The sequence below is a fragment of the Microcaecilia unicolor genome, chromosome 6 (assembly GCF_901765095.1).
Source record: "Microcaecilia unicolor chromosome 6, aMicUni1.1, whole genome shotgun sequence".
In the NCBI taxonomy this organism is placed as follows: Eukaryota; Metazoa; Chordata; class Amphibia; order Gymnophiona; family Siphonopidae; genus Microcaecilia; species Microcaecilia unicolor.
The window spans coordinates 177730776-177744658 of NC_044036.1; the positions used below are offsets into that span (position 1 = coordinate 177730776).

The following is a 13883-nucleotide window of genomic DNA, read 5'->3' on the forward strand; positions in this document are numbered from 1 at the left end:
TGCACCTAGTGTTGTTTCTTCTTTGAACCTTTTCTAATTCCGCTATATCTTTTTGGAGATACTGTGAACTGAACTGAACTGAACGCAATACTCAAGATGCAGATGCACCATGGAGTGATACAAAGGCATTATAGTATTTTCTGTCTTGTTCACCATCCCTTTCCTAATAATTCCTAGCATCCTGTTTGCTTTTTTGGCACTGAGCAGAAGATTTCTGCGTATTATCTACAACGACTCCCAGATCTTTTTCTTGAGTGCTGACCCCCTAGGTGGACCCTAGCATCAGGTAACTATGATTCGTATTATTCTTTTCAGTGTGCATCACCTTGCATTTGTCCACATACATATGTAAATAACTAGAATACTGACATTTGTGCATGCTCTTTCCACATAAATCTATTTATTTATTTATTTATTTATTGCATTTGTATCCCACATTTTTCCACCTATTTGCAGGCTCAATGTGGCTTACATAGTATTGTTAAACATGATTATTCCAGTATATCAGGTATAGTTAATATTGTGTGGAGATTAATTAAGGAAGAAAGAAGAAGGAAGGGGTTTATTAGGGAAATTATAGGAGTTGGGTTTTCATAACTGAGTAGGTTGGTGAAGTGGGTTAGTGGGGCTCTAGGTTCTCATTGTAGGCCTTGTTGAAGAAGTATGTCTTCAGAGATTTGCGAAAGAGAGTTGTTTCGTCGATTGTCTTCAGGTCTGTGGGTAATGCATTCCATAAATGCGTGCTCATGTAAGAGAAGGTGATGGCGTGCATTATCTTGTATTTTAGTCCTTTACAGCTGGGGAAATGCAGGTTGAGAAATTTGCGAGATGATCTTGTGGCGTTTCTTTGTAGAATTACCCTCCTAAGGCACTTATATGTGTGCTAAATCAGTCCCCAATGATGATAATCAATGTGTACTAAAATTAGCATACTTCTAAATATTAAACTTCCACCTGATACAAAATTACAAAATTAGAATGGTATATGGGGAAAAGCCTCAAAGAGCTCCCAGATTATATATCAATCTGTCGGAGCTAAAATAGACCGTCTGGTCTTCTCTTCATCATAGGCAAAAAAACCCCTTTCAGGTGGCCCTCGATGAATTTCTATAGGCAAAAACCCCTTATGAGCAGCCCTACGTAAATTTCTGCTAGGACCGCAATAATTTATTCAAAATTTTTTCAAAATTTTTGTTTCTCAGAAGTAGGAATTTTTAAGGAAAAAACATATTATGCTGCAATGCACTTAGCTTTATTGCTTGAGATTCGATGCTACTCTCGCTTCATGCTGTGTTGTTCCTTGTTGAGTTATGACGTTGGCCAGCGTTTCGCTGCTTTTTCAAGGTCTCGGGTACTTATTGGAACTTATTGCACGGCGATTCAAAAGTAGCGATTCAAAAGTATTTAGAAGTAACATTCATCTCCACACCACCAAATATCTTTATTTAGTTGATTCTAAAATTAGCATAAACACACAAGTTAACAAACAAATATATATTTTAGTATGCACAGTATTTCAAGAACTCAGCTATCAATGTGCATTGTGGATTACAAATGTAATCCCCTGGGAAAACCAGAATGGGGTTGAGTCTGGGTGAATTTCCCCAGGGGATTATTGGATTGTATCAGGCTTCTAACCAGGGGCTAGGAGGAGTGATGAGAGTGGTTATGGTTGGGAGGGGGGGGGGGGATACCCTGCCAATTGATATGTGGTGGTGGTGGTGGTGGAAGAGAACAGTTTGGTACATTAATGTGAGAGGGAGAATGATGCTGTATAGACTGATGTCATTGGGGGGAGTGGTGTGGTACAATAAAAGTATCTGATATTTTGAGTATGGGATCTTTGGTTGCCCGAACCCTCACCAGGACCTGTAGAGTAAAGGGGTATCCCACCCAGCACAATAAGAATGGGCAATGCTGACATGGAGTAATCTCTGCTTCTCCGGGGGGTGGGAGACAGAATACCCCCTTTGCGAGTGAAACAGGGAGAGAAGCCTGTTCCGGCTGTAGGTGGGTGCGAGGAACTGCACCTCCGGTGAAGAGGGAAAGATAGGGAAGTCCAGTCCTGGATGCAGTCTGGCAGCTGTGGAAAAAACCAGCAAGACGCTTGTCTAGCAGAGGAGCGGACAAGCTGCAGCTCTGGCTTGTCCTGCTGGGTGGGCTTGGAGTTTGAGACACTGGTCTGGGGCCTGACCCAAAGAGCTTAACCAGCATCCAGGACTATCTGGAAGGGACCAGCATTACACAAATAGAGCAATATGCAAGGGATGACACTGGCCACCTGACATTCAGTGCTATTTAACTGGCTATCCATGAATATTCAGTAGGAAATAACCAGTTAACCCCCGCTGAATATTTGTGGTCAGCACTTACCCCCAAATTCTATATATGGCGCCCCTTAAGTTGTGTGCACTAATTTGGCCACACAGCCAAATTGTGTGCACAACTTAATTAACAAGCCAATCAGTACTGATAATTGGTACGTAACCAATTAGTGGCACTAATTGGCTTTAATTAGAATTTACGTGGTGCGTGTAAATTCTAATGTGCACAGTCAAAAAGGAGGGATGGCCATGGGCGTGGCATGGGTGGGTTGTGGACATTTCAAAAAACTATGCACACTATTATAGAATACACCCGATCTGGTATTTAGGCCTGGTTTTAGGTGGCCTAAATGGGTGAGCCTAACTTTTAGGTGCAAGAACAACACATGAGCATATTCAATAAGCTTGTAATTAGCCAAGAGCAAGTTTAATTTATATTCAAGTGTTTAAAAATAAATCTCATTCTGTGCATTTTAGAAAGAAATGATAAAATAAGGCAAATAGCTATTCAGTGGGGTGAGGGAGTTGCTGTGTAGATATTCCCTGTTGAAGTAACCATATCAAAATTGTTCTGTTAATGTTTATATTTTGTCCTTTTACTATTATGCTGTTAACAAAATTGTAAGTTTTATGTTGAACTGTTCCTCCTGTACATCACCTTGGATGAATTTCTTCATAAAGGCGGTTAATAAATCCCAAGCAATAAAATAAATAAACTACAGCTAACTTTAGGTGTAGTTTATACAATCACGCTAACTGCATGGTTTTAAGGTGCCAATTTTTAAAGGTGCCATATACAGAATTTCTCCCTTAGTGGATAACCGGCTATATCACGCAATATAGCTGGCTATCTGCTAATAATTCAGTGCGTTGCTGGATAAGTTTGGTGGCCAAATTGGACCGCCAAAATAACAGGTCTATCTTTGGTCGTTTTCAACTTAGCCGGCCAACACTGAATATTGACTTGGCTGGTTAAGTTGAAACCATCCAGAAATAAACCGGATATTCAATGCCAGTCAACAAAAACAGCCTGGCATTGAATATCCGGGCTCAGCGGCAATCGCGGGAGTCAGTCTAGGTAATTCTTGAGGTCTGAATATCGGCCCCTGTAAATTTTACCCACAGACTCATAAGCTGTAACACATCTTTCTACTCTTCTCTATGAAAAAAAAAATTACATTAATATACACATTAGACTTTACTACTCAAAATAACATTTATTGGCACTAGGGCCAGATTTATGCATATTGGAGCCCCTAAGCTGTAACGTTTAAGAGGCCTCCCTCAATTAAGTAGGAAGTAAATTTTAAGTTTAATAGTTTTCCATGTTAGTGAAGTGTGAGGCCCCTTGTAATGTGAAGCCCTAAGCTGTAGCTTTTCTAGCTTGTATGTAAATCCGGACCTGATTTCTTTTCCAACAAATGGTTAATTCATGTCAACTTGTGTTCAAATAATGTTGCATACTCCTCAATTTATAAAGCACAAAGGGTTTAATCTTTCTATTTATTAAAGGGACATGCCTTGAATTCCAATAGAATGACATGATTGTGATGATCTTTGCCGTCGTGGATGTGGTTTGTTACTTCATAGACCGCTGCAGGCATTCTGGATTTTGAGCCAGAGCTGCATTCTATTGAAATTCTCCTGATCTGTATCCTTCCTGCTCTAACAGCCTCAGCTAGGGCTGCAACTGCAAGCCTCCCACCCATCAATACCTTGATATTGCTTTCTCTGGGATGAGTAGGTGATGTCAGATTCCAGTGCTGTTTGAAATTAGGGCTGGTATATGAGTCAGCAAGATGGATATGCTAGTTATGACTAGGGTTACCATATGGCTCTAGGAAAAGGAGGACACATTGATCCAGTCCGGGTTTTGCTTCCATTGAAAGCAATGGAAGTAAAACCCAGACTGGCTCAATCTGTCCTCCTTTTTCTGGAGCCATAGGGTAACCCTAGTTATGACTAATATACCACCTGACACCAATCCTCCGCCTCCATGCAGACTCTTCAAGAATGGATGCCAAGTGAGGGTATAAGTTAGATATCCTGGGTGAGCATGGCACAGCCTCAAGGATAATGCAATCACCCCCATTGCTCTGATCCCTTTCAACTTTTCTACTCCTCCAGGATAAAATAAAGTCTCTTTAAGTTCCTGTACGTTTCCTACAGCCCTGACAGGCTCCACAGGCTCAATGTGCACTCAAGGTTATTCAAACCCAGGCCTGCCTCTGGCCTGGCCTCAGGAGGTAATAATTCACAAAGTTCTTGGCCTTTCTGAAGTAAGCTTCTGTTGCTTACAGGTGGGTGGTGCAGGCATCTGCTGAAGGGCCACTCTGTTTCCCTGAGCCTCTCCTCAGGTACTGCAGCCCCAGCTTTGAACACCCTGGGAGGATCCCTTCCTCTTGTTCAGGGCCTCCCTGTTCTGTTTCACTCTAGGGCTTTTAACTTCTTCTCTGCTTGAGCCCCACACTCCCAGGGGCGTAGCCAGACACCCAATTTTGGGTGGGCCTGGGCCCAAGATGGGTGGGCAGAAGAACTTGGTCTCCCCCTCTCTTGCCTGCATACCATATGGTCTCTCAAACATCCTCCCCCCGCATACCTTTTAAATAGATTTTCACTGGCAGCGAGCAGCAACTAATACACACTGCTCATGTTGGCCCTATAGCAGGTATCAGTCACTACTTGCTGCAGGTGAAGATCTATTTACAAGGTATGCAGGAGGGGCAGTTGTTGTGAGTTTTCGGCTGGTAGGGCTTGGGAAGAATGCCTGCCAGCTACATCATAGGGATGGGCCTGAGCCCAAAGTGGGTGGGCCTGGGCCCACCTGGGTCCACCCTTGGCTATGCCAGACACTCCTAACTCAGCCTTCTAACTAGTGAACAGGGGTATTTTTAAATAAATAAATAAAAGTTTTTGGTTACCTGCCTGGGGGGGGAGGGGGGCTGTGAGGTCTCCAGGGGTCTATGAGGGCTCCATGGAGTTATAGCCACTATGATGCAGGGCTGGCTGGCTGGTCCCAGGCCAATCTGGGGCTGGTCCGGGCTGTAGGCATCCTATTGGGACCTGAAACAGCTTCTGGAGGTTCCAAATTGCAGCAGCCATGACCTGCCGTGAAGGCATAATGCCAGAAGGCAGGAGACAGGCCAGTAGGATAATAGCCGGTCGGCTTCCTAGCCTGCCGGTCTGCTGCCTAGCCTGCCAGGCTGGAGCAAACTCAGCATATGTGAACTTCTACACATGCTCAGTGCATTTCTGGAACCCGAGGTAGGCCTGAGTTGAACCTGGGGCCTCAATTTTTGGGCCTGCCCAGCAGAGCTCTGTGGCAAACTGTGATTTTTAATGGTAATAAGGAGGATCCAACAGACTGAATCTGGAGGTGGAGATGGCATTTCCTGCATATGTGGAGCCAGGTAAGAGGTCCCTTGGGCCTTTGATGTTTTTATTTTTAAATGCTGTTTTTAGACCGCATTTGATGGGGGCTTCAGGGAAAATTTGAAATGGATTTTTTTTTATGATGGGGGTCTCTGAGGACTTCCCTTGGATTAGCTATGGAGTGTCCAGACCTCAGTAAATTTATTTTTACCAGAGGAATGGGAATTTGGGATTTGGAAGGCTAGTGTACCTTAGGATGCACTAGCCCAGGAATTCCATTAGTTTTAGTCAAAAAGGGGGATTTTTTGAGAATGTTTTACATGGCTATGAGGGAATCATTGATAATTTGGGGAGTTTTATAAGAAAAATATGTGATGTCTGGGGAATTGTTTATTTTGAACATTTAAAACCGTAGGCGTTTTAGTATGGGATATCATATTAGGGTAGTGAATTTAGTGATGGTTCACATTAATTTTGCGTTAAAAATATAAAATTAACATTTTTTCCATTATAGTCTATGGGATTTTAGTGGTTCAAAATGGTGCTGAGAACTACAAGCTGTAGGTTCCATAGTTCTGAGAGAAACTGCAAGTTTTGTAAACTAGGTGCTAATTGGCTGTTAGGGTAAGGAATGATGTCAGAATGGTCCGGTTGCCATGGCAATGGCTTGGGCAGCTGGTCAGCAGTTGGGAGTTAGCTTTGGGATGGAGAAGTTGCTGTTGGCAGATGCTACTACTACTACTACTATTTAGCATTTCTATAGCGCTACAAGGCAGGAAAATCAGGCCTTGGGCCTAATTAGGGCTTTTGACAGGGGGAAAAAAAGTTCAGAAGTTTTCTCTGTATTCTCCTTTATGAGCAGTGCTACCCTGCTCTTTGATAGCACTCTTCTCCAACTATCCATGCATGACCTGTGACTGGTAGGTTACTTCTTCGTTCTCTTTAATAGCTTGTTTTCTCTTCCGACAGCTCATAGTGATTTCTTTTGAGCCATGCCTCCTCCCAATGCAGCTCTTCCACTAGAAGCTCCAGCTGCCTGAGATCATCATGTGACTGGCTGACTTCAACCAGGGCACTCTCAAGTAAGTCACTCCTCAGGCCAGTTTAAGTAGACCTGTCCTTCTCTTATCAACTAGGGTGGGAGCATGTCTGAGACTAAATAATGGGAGAGAAGCAAGAGAGAGAGAGAGGTACTTGGAGGGAGATAGGGAGTGGGGTGACAAGAGACTTAGTGAACTGGAGGAGCAGTGGGCAGGGGTAGAGAATGAGTAAGTGAGTGAGAGGAATAGTGGGGAAGGGAGGAAATAGGAAGGGACAAAAGAAAGTGAGGGGATCAGAGATGCTGATGGGTGAGAAGGAGGTTGCTGGGCAAGTGAGAGGATCAGAAAGGGAGGAGGCAGTGAAGAGAGTGGAGGTACTATGGGGTGTGAGTAGATCATTCTTCTTGATCCCAGATCCCCTTCTCTATTTCAGGATCCCCTATTCTTTTTCCTTCCCTTTAATCCCTTTACCCCTTTAATCCCTCTCTTTTCTCTGCTTCCAGGTTTCTCCTACCCTCTCCTCCTTCTGCCCCTTCATCCCCCCTCCCTTGATCACCTACCCCACTATCTGTCCTGATACCTCTAGCATTATGTACATCTAAGAGGAACACGCAACAAGAGGGGGAAAAGTACTCCTGTCTTTCTTGTTGGAATGTATTGTATTTTTACATGCATTGCCTGTCACCTATTATTTCTCTGTGATTACTCTGTGACCTCTGATGTGAATTACTTAGAGAGGTCACACAGCTATGCAACTTCCTGTGGGGGTCAGACACAGCAGATGCAGCACATGCAGCACATGGAGCTCATGATCTCTCCTAACCTGAGAGGATCTATGGTGGTGTGAGCATCCATTACCATCTAAGCACATGGAAGGAGCTGATAATACAAATGTATAGTAATATGTATATATAAGCCTGTCTGATTATAATCTAACTACAAACTGTGAGTAAACAGATGTTTTGTTACTTCAACTTTAAAGTGACTCAGCAGTGAATTATTCAGGGGTGAATGAGAGAGAGATGAAGAAAGAAATTAACATTTCTAAAGCTGAAGCTGTGTGTACTAAAATCTGCTAATTATTTACTACAAATAATCCAACAAAAGGGTTATGGGCCCAGGGTCCAAGAATTGAAAAAGAAGAGAAATATTACCAGGCAGAAAAAAAGGCCACATTTTTCTCTTAAGTTTTAAAGGAAAGATTCAGTCTGTCTCTCTCTCCCCCCACACAGCAGACAGAAGGCTAAGAAAATGGCTGAGGGAAGAAATTCACCATTGTTCTATTCTCTCAAGGTGCCTAAATTAACTGAGTTTAATTATCAGCAGTGGGAATTAAGATTCATATGTCTCCTTCGAGCAAAAAGATTAAATATATGCTTAGACCAAGACAGAACAGCTGAAAATATGGCTGAATGGGACAATGCAAACTATTATGTGAAGTGCATGCTTTTGGAAGCTCTCTCAGAGAAACAAGCCATATTAGTGGAGGGAAAAGATACACCAAAGGACATTTTATATAAACTGAGAACTATGTATGCAACTACGTATGCAAAGCAGCAACCAATTTGGCTGGCAGAGTTGAATGAAACCAAATTAAGGGATAAAAGTAAATGTAATGATCACATTATGCATCTTATGTCTTCATTTCAAAAATTAGAACTTTCTGGAATTCCCATGTGTGATGCATTGAAAAGAGCATTTCTTTTTACCTCACTATCAAAGAAGTTTGATGTTTTTAGGTCTGTAAATGAGGCCATTGAAGGGCAATCTTTTGAACAGGCAACATCAAAACTAAGGCAGGAATGCATAATAAATGATTCTGAGGAGATGTGTTCTCAAAGTCAGTCAGAGAGAAATGAAACAAATTTCTTGGCAAAGAACAGAGGAAGGCGGAGCTATGGGAAAACTCCACCCAAGGGCAAGCTGATTTGCTACTTATGTGGAAAGGAGGGACATGTATCTAAATGGTGTAAGGAAACACAAAACACTCCCTCTAGCTCACCTAAGCCAATGGAACTAAAGAATTTTCAAACCAGGAAATGTATGAAGGACAAAGATAAACACAAGGGCTTTCTAATGGCAGAAAAATCTTTGACTATGGTAAATAATAATTCAAATGAAAGTACTTGGATTTTGGATTCAGGGAGCACATGCCATTTAACCAATTGTAAGAATTTCTTTCAGGAAATGTGTCCAGAGGAAGGTATTCTTAAAACTGCAAACGCAGGGACTGCTAAGATCCAAGCAAAAGGTATTGGATTCTTAAAATGCAAAGTGTCTAATGAAGTTAAAGAAATTCCTGTAAGTGATGTCTTGTATATTCCCCAAGCAGTTTGCAATATGCTTAGTGTATCTACATTAGATAAGAAGGGATTTGTGATTCATTTTGAAAACAGTAAGTGCACAATCTCTAAAAATGATGAAGTGTATGCTGAAGCTTTTATGCATAATGATGTTTATAAGCTGAACATTTCAGGTGAAGCCTCACATCTGGCGCAAGTAAGGAAGAATGATGGTAAATGTAGTCTGGAAATCTGGCACCGCCGCCTGGGACATCGTGATTTTAAGGTGATCCAGGATCTTTACAGTAAGCAACTGGCCACCGGCATTCAGATAAGTGCAGATGCTGGTAAAATGGAGAAATACATAGACTGTGTTACTCAAAAAGGTGTGAGACCCTCATTTCCTGCATACACAGGAAATAGGAGTAATAAAGTGCTGGACTTAATACACAGTGACTTATGTGGACCGTTTAATATCCCATCATTGGGAAATAACAGATTTGTGCTAATATTCTTGGATGATTTCTCTAGATATTGTGTGGCCTATTTGCTGAAAGAAAAAAGTCAAGTCACAGACATGCTGAAGAAATACGTAGCCATGGTGAGCAATAAATTTGAAAGAAAACCAAAGGTTCTTCAGACCGACAATGGTGGTGAGTTCACTTCACAAAGCATGCACACATTTCTAGAACAAGAAGGCATTCAGCATATCACAACAGTAGCTTATACACCAGAGCAAAATTCTGTTGCAGAGAGAAAATTTAGGTCACTTGTGGAAATGACCAGATGTATGCTGTCAGATAGCAATCTCCCTAAAAGACTATGGGGGGAAGCCATTCTCACAGCAGTGTACCTACAAAACAGAATGCCAACTAAAGGCGCTGAGCGCACACCACATGAGACATGGCATGGTAGGAAGCCAAACCTGTCACACATAAGAACATTTGGAAGTACAGCATATGCTCATATACCAAAGCAAAGAAGGCATAAGCTGGATTCCACAACAGAAAGGGGCATTTTAGTTGGCTATGCTCCAGGACACAAAGGATATAGAATTTTGAATCTGAAAACTGGCATTGTTGGCATAAGACATGTTAAATATTTTGATGAAAACAAAAGGGTTGATAAAGGCTGGATTATCCCAGATGAGCCTTATCATCCAGAATATGAAACTAGAACCATAATAGACATGCCAGTGTATATAAATGCCATACCAAGGCAGATGTCTGAAAGCAACTCATCTGTATCTAACGAGGAACAGGCAGAGGAAGCAGACACAGAAAGGATCATTGAAGAAGACAGTACAGTTGGAGAAGGGGAATCAATTGGAGAAGAACTCTCAGATATAGAGGATGCGGAAAGGTCAGACCAACCTGTTGTCAGACGCTCATCCAGGGAAAACAAAGGTGTTCCACCCCCAAGACTGTCTTACCTAACAAAGTCAGCAGAAGCTCAAGAGCCCTTAACATGGGATGAGATTGAGAAAATGCCAGCAGAAGAAGCTGCTGAATGGCGTAAAGCTGCACAAGAAGAAATTGATGCATTGGATAAAAATAATACTTGGATTCTTACAAAATTACCTCCTGGCAAGAAAGCTATAGGATGCAAATGGGTATTCAAGTTAAAAAGGAATGCACAAGGAAAAGTGGAAAGGTATAAAGCCAGATTAGTGGCAAAGGGATATCTTCAAAAATATGGAGAAGATTTTGATGAAGTGTTTGCACCTGTAGTGAAACACACGACAATAAGAACACTTCTGAGCATTGCAGTCTCAAAAGGCATGCAAGTCAAACACATTGATGTGAAAACAGCGTTTCTTCATGGAGAAATAACTGAAGACTTGTACATGGAACAACCAACAGGTTTCATAAATACAAAACAAAGACAGCTAGTGTGTAAATTAAACAAAGGTCTTTATGGATTAAAGCAAAGTGCAAAATGTTGGAATGAAAAATTGCATGAAATATTGACAAATTTAGGATTTAAGCAAGGTGAAGCAGATAAATGCTTGTACACTAGGTGCACAAATGGACAATATGCATACATTTTAGCTTTTGTTGATGATCTGCTCATTGCAAGCAAAAGTGAGCAAGAGTACAAGGACATTGTAAAGTGTTTAAACCTCAATGTTGAGATAAAAGAACTTGGTAATGTGTCATACTATCTTGGTATAGAAATTGAGAAACAAAATGATGGTTCTTATCTTCTAAGCCAGAAGCAGAAAATAAATGAGCTTATTGAAAGTTTAGGTATGCAAGATGCCCAAGTTGTAAGCACTCCCATGATCACTGATTTTCTGAAGGATGAAACAGTAAGAGAACCTTTACCAGATAACATCCAATATAGATCAGCCATAGGTAAGCTTTTATATCTAGCTACCACATACAGGGCTGATATAGCAAATGCAGTAGGAATTTTGAGCAGAAGGGTCAGCTCACCTACCAAATCAGATTGGACTGCAGTTAAAAGGATGGTAAGGTATTTAAAGGGTACCATTGATTGTAAATTAAAGATTTCAGCCAATAGTAATCCAAAACTAATATGTTACTGTGATTCAGATTGGGCAGGGGATCATTCTGATTATAAATCCACAAGTGGATATGTGTTTATGTATGGAAATGTACAAATTTCATGGGCCAGTCATAAACAAAGTATTGTGAGTCTGTCTTCTACAGAAGCTGAATATGTGGCAGCATCGGAAGCGTGCAGAGAACTGATGTGGATTGAAAAACTTTTGCTGGATTTTGGAATAGCTGAACAGAGACCAATCCAGATAATGGAAGATAATCAGAGCTGCATCCGACTGTCACAGAATGACAAGGTTCAGTCACGCACCAAGCACATCGCAACGAAATACCACAACGTGCGAGAGTTGGCGAAAGAAGGGGTCATCAGTCTACACTATTGTCACACCAGTGAGATGACAGCTGACATCATGACCAAACCGTTACCCAGAGAACGTTTTGTGAATCTGCGTATAAAGCTTGGACTTTGTATGAATAAATAATTGCATGACAGTTATGCATGAGAAGGGGTTTGTTGGAATGTATTGTATTTTTACATGCATTGCCTGTCACCTATTATTTCTCTGTGATTACTCTGTGACCTCTGATGTGAATTACTTAGAGAGGTCACACAGCTATGCAACTTCCTGTGGGGGTCAGACACAGCAGATGCAGCACATGCAGCACATGGAGCTCATGATCTCTCCTAACCTGAGAGGATCTATGGTGGTGTGAGCATCCATTACCATCTAAGCACATGGAAGGAGCTGATAATACAAATGTATAGTAATATGTATATATAAGCCTGTCTGATTATAATCTAACTACAAACTGTGAGTAAACAGATGTTTTGTTACTTCAACTTTAAAGTGACTCAGCAGTGAATTATTCAGGGGTGAATGAGAGAGAGATGAAGAAAGAAATTAACATTTCTAAAGCTGAAGCTGTGTGTACTAAAATCTGCTAATTATTTACTACAAATAATCCAACATTTCTCTGCACTCTGTCTTTCAAATGCCAGCAATGTCAGAAAAAAATATTTTATTTCAGTAAATCAAATAAAAAATTGACAAACTTTAATATGCAAACGAATGCATATTTATGCTACTGTGATTTTCCCACAAACAGAGGGGATATCCCCATTCGCCTATTTGCAGCATATGTGTTATAATGTGGCCCAACATTGAGAAGAGTTTGACAGCCTGCGGTATGGTATCATTTAAGCAAACTTTTAACTGCAGTTTTGTAATCTAGGTAATAGTTGAATTTACAAACAGATGTAGAGTAATCAGGAGTAATCAAGCTCTCCTGTAACTTTATGGTGCAATCAACAAGAGCAGAGATTAATGTGCACTGAGTCACAGGAAATAAATAAATCACTCCGATAAGAAACATTTTTTATTCTAGCACACGTTGGACAGCAAAAGATCAGTAGTGCATTGCTGTTACTACAGAAGCCATCGAACATCTGGGCAAAATCCAAGACATAAATCATATGCAGAAATTTCACAGTGAAATCCCCAATGTGGTCCTTGCCAACCCAGCCCTGGTCCTACTCCAGCCCTATCTACTGTGAAACAGCATGGATATTTTCATGCACAGAGGGGAGGGAAAAGTTCAACCCCAAATTTCCCCCAAGTAACTGCTTATTTACCCCTGTAAAACTGTTTAAGCATTGATCTCTTTATTACATGCATGGAGTATTGTTCATTATTTTGTTTTGGATTATAGATTTTATTTTGAAATCACATCACACAATGGAATGGGTTCAATGATTAGTAATTATGGTGAAGTATATTTGCATTTTTAATGTCATCTCCATAACCCTTATGGCTAACCTTACCTTCCAGAGGGCAAAGTTACATTTTCAATTTTTGAACAGCCATGGGGTGGAAGGGGGGGGGGGGGTTATAGAGGGAGCTGAGAGGGTTTGATAAGGCAGTCGGGTAAAGATGATTTAAAGGGGGGGGGAGGGGGTTATGTGTGTTGTATAGTGTTCTGGGTTTTCAAGGAGTTTGGGCAAGGATGGCTGTTTCGAGATGGAGTCAAGAGACAGTTGGTTATTACTGGTAAGGGGAGGGGGTGGGAGGGGGGTTTTGGTCTACATATGGTGTGGGCTTTTGTGGGTAGTTATTGTACATTAGTTTTGTTTCACTATTCATTGAGGTATGGTTTGGGTATCGGTTGCAAAGCACTGTTTTCAATAAAATGACTCCAATAGAAAAGGAAGGGAGGGTAGGGGGGGAGAGGCGGGTTTTTCGGGGATAAAAGAAGAAAACTAATTGACGTCAGAAGAAGGACTGACAGTTGTCTGGTGTATTAGTAATGGTTTTGTTGAAATATTGTGAATGTATTTTCTGC

General features: G+C 41.3%; 1 long non-coding RNA gene across 1 annotated transcript; it reads left to right on the forward strand.

Annotated features, from left to right (window-relative positions):
- The first annotated feature begins 254 nt into the window (after positions 1–254).
- On the forward strand, positions 255–13375 carry LOC115473454. Its single transcript, XR_003942662.1, has 3 exons — positions 255–286; positions 6666–6778; positions 12930–13375. It is a non-coding gene; the product is annotated as an uncharacterized LOC115473454 (long non-coding RNA).
- Positions 13376–13883: the final 508 nt, after the last annotated feature.